The sequence below is a fragment of the Triticum dicoccoides genome, chromosome 3A, assembly GCF_002162155.2.
Source record: "Triticum dicoccoides isolate Atlit2015 ecotype Zavitan chromosome 3A, WEW_v2.0, whole genome shotgun sequence".
Classification (NCBI taxonomy): domain Eukaryota; kingdom Viridiplantae; phylum Streptophyta; class Magnoliopsida; order Poales; family Poaceae; genus Triticum; species Triticum dicoccoides.
Genome location: NC_041384.1, coordinates 382,478,420 through 382,484,210, shown reverse-complemented (window position 1 = coordinate 382,484,210; position 5,791 = coordinate 382,478,420).

Sequence of the window (5,791 nt, the reverse complement as noted above, 5' to 3'; positions counted from 1 at the left end):
GGCAAAAAAACATGGTCAACAACCAAGAGGAATCAGGAGATGACTGTACGTGGAGAGGCTGACAGTAGGGACCCACCAGGGTCATTGCATTACGCAAGCAAGTGCCTCGTTGTTACAAGCCAAAAAAAATACTTCCTCCTAATTCCTCACTGTAAGAAAATCACTTAAATGTCTTAAAAGGTCAAATGACCCTTGAAATTTTCCAAAATTTGACATGACAGTTGTATTAGTACTAAAAAAATTCTCATTCATTTAAAACACCATCCGTTGCCACTTTACTCCAAATTCGTCCTTCACAGCTAATAAAAAATATGTACAACATCACACATAGTTGTTTTCTAGGAACTGTTTGCGATGAAAATATCGGGGTCTATTTAAGTCTCCCTCCTTAAGCTTCGCCAGCTCGTCTGCTCCATAGCCGGCAACCCTCGTATCCACGAATCCCAATCCCCATTCCTGCACCCCCTTCTTGCGAAAGATGACACCGTGGAAACGCTTCGTGAAGGCCCGTATGATGGCCGCCCCCCCGAGCGCTGCCGCCTGCGTCGAGAGCGCGTCCGCCTACGCCGAGAGTGCCACCGCATCCGCATTGAGCGCAGCCGCTTCCGCCGAGAGGGCTGCAGCTGCTGCTGCGATGGTGGCTGCAAACGCCGAGAGCGCTCGAGGTGCCGTCCGTGCCGCCGATGTCGCCCTGGCCCGGGTCGAGGCCATCCACGCCAAGATCGAGGATGCACACACCAAGATATTGCAGGGCACCTTAGACTCCAGCATGCAACCCACGTCTGAAAAGGTGGCGGTGGGCATGGAGCACCTGCTTCCTCATGAGGTCGCGGAGTGGGAGATGGAGATGCAGGAGGCGGCGGAGATCGAGGAGCGCCGGGAGGAGGAGTTGCGCGTGGCCGAGGTCCAGGTAGAGAAGAGTTTGCCTGTCGAGGAATCGGCGGTGGAGTACCAGCGCAAGCTCTAGCGCAGCCACTACTACGAGTACTACAACCTTGAGGGCAGCGCCGATGACGAGGACGAGGACACGGTCGACTTCAGCAAGGGGACGCAGAGTCCACCAACGACGGCATGTCTCCAGGAAAAGTCATCGACGTCTCATCTCACACCGGCGAAGCATAGGCCGGCGTGGCGGCGGATTTGTTAAAATTACACCGCGATCAGATAACACCAGGGACCCAGCAGCTCGCCCAGTTGTTTTTTTAGTTTTAGAGACGAAGATCAACTACGTGTTGTGCAGGGGCTGTGGCCCATGTAGCCCACGCTTACGTTTTTGTTTAAGCACATGACGAGCCCAGTTGATATCTTTTTTCTTTCTGAAAATGGCTAGCCCAGTTCTTCTTTTTGGAGAACACCAAAATCGAGGCCTACTTGCTTTTCTCAGCCCTACTGGGCAGCAAATCTTTCAAGACGAGGAGGGAGGGATGTAAAGTAGTAAGAAATGGGATTCCCTAGAAAATGGGCTATAAGTTGTAAGAAATGGGATGTAAAATTTTAAACCAAAGCCAACCGGTAATTACATTAAAATATCATTTTTTCTGGATTTCTCTACTCTATACTCTTATAAAAACCAAAGCCAACTGGCAATTACATTAAAAGATCGTCTTTCCTCCCACAAGAGAAACTACTCATACAAATGCATCTTCATGTTCCATGCAACGCACGGGCATCTTGCTAGTTAAGATTTTAAATTTCATTCATTTTTTGCGGAGAATTGGACTCGAAATTTCGTGATGAAAAGTGTTCGGACCCCACCGAAATATGAAAAATTTCGTTGAATTTTTTTAGCAGTGCCTAGAATATATGGTATATAATGCTAGTAAAAAGAATATGGGCTTCAAATATCCTTAAGAATTAGCAAATGGGCTGTAAATTATTGAAAATAATGGCTAATGGGCTGTATGTTGTTTTCCACGGATTTGGAGGCTGACTTATGTGCCTACTAGGTTGACGATGACGCTGTCCTAATTTTTTTTGACGCGTACGCAAGGCTTTGTCAACTTAGTCAACACAGAGCAGTGACTGTTGGATGTCCATCCAATGGTCGCCGTGCTTCTTCAATCTCTGATCTTCCTGCTCCAGCCGCCCAAACCAGTGCCGGCGGGACAGCCTGCTCCCTCCCCTCGTGGCCGGCTGTGCTGCCGCCAGGCCATCCCTCCACACACCCGCACATCCTGTTATTTTCCGGCGACGTCAGCCTCACCCCAGCTGACCAGCCAGCGCTCGTACACCCCTCAGCGTGGGCATCCACTGCGGTGGCTTCGCCGGCTCCGGGTCATTCCCTTCCTGGGCCTCGCCCTCGTCAACCGTGTTTGTGCTCTCGACACGGCGAGGTCAACATGGTCAATAAACAACAGTCATCGGAAGAGGCTGACAGTAGGGGTCCACACAAGGAAATGCCTCCTTATTACGCGCAAAATAATGATTCCTCCACCTGACAGCTGGGGCCCACCGGAAGGGCCTCTGTATTTCTTGAAAAAAACGTCCCCCCTCGCTGTCATCTCGGACCCACCAGCTATATCTTCGCACACAAGGAAGTGCCTGCTTATTACACACAAAAAATGAATACTCCCCCTGCTAGCTGGGACCCACCATTTTGGGAGGCTGACTTGCGGGCCTACTAAGATGACAGGGACGAAGGTCTTTGTCAACTTAGTCAATATGAATGATTCTAGCTCTAGTGACCGTACGATGTCCATCCAATGGCCGTAGTGCTTCTTCAACCTCTGGTCTTCTCGCTCCAGCCGCCCAAAGCAGTGCCGGTCGTGCCGCCTGCTCCTGCCTCGTGTGGCCGGCTGTGCTGCCGCGGAGGCCTCACCGCCTCCTACTACTCCCACCGCTGGCCAGGCCATCCCTCCATTCACCCACACCCACTATTATTCTGCGGCGACGACAGCCACACACCAAAGCCGAACCAGTGAACCATTGTACTCCTCTTCGTGTGGGAATCCACTGCTGTGTCTTCCCCGGCTCCGTGTTGTCCCCTTCCTAGGCCTCGCTGTCGTCCACCGCCCTGGTGCTCTCGGTGTGGCGTGCTGAATGTGGTCAAGGAACGACTTCCATTAGAAGAGTATTGTACGTGGAGAGGCTGACAGCTAGGTCCACGGTCGTAGCAAGGAAGTGCCTCCTTATTACGCGGAAAATAATGCTTCCTCCACCTGACAGCGGGGACCCACCGGACGGGCCACCGTATTTCATGAAAAAAATGTTTCCCCTGACTACTGGGACCCACCAGCTTCATCTTCACACGCAAGGAAGTGCGTCCATATTACGGGCAAAAAAATGATTCACCCCCTGACTGCTGGGACTCACCAGCTACATCTTCGCATGCAAGGAAGTGCCTGACAGTCGGTACCCACCCGGCCAAAGCGTACGTAGCGTTGTCATTATGGTCGCGAACGTGTACGTACATACTAGTCGATCGGTCTGTCCGCAGGCTATAGCAATGAACCGTGGCCGTGTGAGGAAGGGCACGTGTGGTAGTAGAGGCACGCATGTGTGGTAGTAGAGGCACACATGTAGCATGTACACGTACGTACAACGGCCAGGGTGCAAGAAAAGTAAATACAACCACGTACGTACATACGGGCAGGGTCTCGAACGCCTACTCACGCATACGTACGGCCAGGGCTCGTCTACATGGCTGTGGCTGGGTCGGAACGGAGAAACTGCATCGTCGTCATGTTCATGGGGAGGCAACGGAATGTGTCGTGTTCATCGGGAGGCAACAGAACACGTGTTGTTCATCGGGAGCCAACCGACTTGGATGGAACAGGCAATGGAAATGAGGCCTGGCGTACCGCAGAACGGAGGAAACGGCCTTGTGTTCGACCGGCCACAGTGGAAACGGGATCCTGTTCATCGGGAGGGGTCTGGCATACCGCAAAATGGAGGAAACGGACCTCCTACAGTCGAAATGGGGTCCTGTTGATCGGGAGGGGTGTGGCGTACCGCAAAACGGAGGAAACAGAATTGTGTTGGAGCGCTATGGTCGAAATGGGGGTCTTGTTCATCGGGAGGGGTGTGACGTACCGGAAAACGGGACTCCACGGGATACTGTTCATCTCCACCGTTGACCTCCTCCAACCTCCACGAGCTACCATTCATCCATGGTCGACCTCACCTGTGACTATTCATCCACGGGCTCCTGTTCATCCAGCCTCCACCGCACGCTCCTCCACCGGCTACGGTTCAACTAGCCCTCTCCACGGGGGTCCTGTTTAAGCACCCCTCCACGGGCTACTGTTCATCCTGCCGTCCACCGGCTACTGTTCAACCAGCCCTCCACCGGCTACTGTTCAACCAGCCCTCCACGGGGTCCTGTTCAACTAGCCCTCCACAGGGTCCTGTTCATCCACTAGCTTGATCGATCGGGGTACTGTTCATCTAGCGGCAATGGCCTCTACTACCATGGGTTCCTGTTCATCCAACCCCCATCGGGAACTGTTCATCCAAACCCCCCAACAATGCTCACTATTCATCCAGAGGCAGCATCGATCGGCTTCAGTTAGCAGCCATAGCGAAGGAATCACTTGATCGGGTTTAGTTAACAGCCATCGATCGATCGCTCGGGTTCAGTAACGTGTAGCCTGCAGTGCAATCGCTCGGGTTCAGTTAGAGCGCAATGCCTCGCACACACGCATGTACGTACGAGAGAAACGCGCCTCGCTCGGCCCCAGACCAGCCACCGTAACCGGGAACTCCCCGATATTTTCCTCGCCCTCGCTTCTACCACGGTTTTTACCGTCATGGACAACCCAAAGAATGTCATGCAGCTGCGTCTCCGGCCCGCCCAGGACAAAAAGCCCATTTTCTGTCATCATTTTTTGTCATAGAAGTAGGAGCCCACCACATCTATGATGATACCGAGTTTTGTCACAATTATCATCATAGAAATGTCATAAGTATGACAAAAAAATTTCGTTCGGCCCAAAATGTCATGGATGTGACTTTTTTTTGTAGTGTCAGGTCTCAGATCGTGCGAGACAATCCTTCTCGGATCTCGTTCCAGGCGGCAGCGACCTAGATTCCTGGGAGGGCCACTCCCACGCTCACGCGTGATAACCCAGAAGTATAGGGGATCACAACAGTTTTCGAGGGTAGAGTATTCAACCCAAATTTCTTGATTTGACACAAGGGGAGCCAAAGAATATTCTCAAGTATTAATAGTTGAGTTGTCAATTCAACCACACCTGAAAGACTTAATATCTGCAGCAAAGTATTTAGTGCAAAGTAGTATGGAAGTAACGATAACGGTGGCAAAACTAACAGTAGCAGTTTTGTAGCAATCGTAACAGTGGCAATAGAAAAGTAACTTAGCAAAGATCAATGTGAAACAAACTCGTAGGAAATGGATCAATGATGGATAATTATGCCGAATGGCATTCATCATGCAATAGTTATAACATAGGGTGACACAGAACTAGTTCCAATTCATCAGTATAATGTAGGCATGTATTCCGAATATAGTCATACATGCTTATGGAAATGAACTTGCATGACATCTTTTGTCCTATCCTCCCATGGTAGCGGGTTCCTATTGGAAACTAAGGGATATTAAGGCCTCCTTTTAATAGAGTACCAGACCAAAGCATTAGCACTTAGTGAATAAATGAACTCGTCAAACTACGGTTATCACCGGGAAGTGTCCCGACTATTCTCACTCCGGGGTTGCCGGATCATAACAAGCAGTATGTGAATGTAACTTGCAAGATAGAATCAAGAACACAAATATATTCATGAAACATAATAGGTTCAGATCTGAAATCATGAGACTCGGGCCCTAGTGACA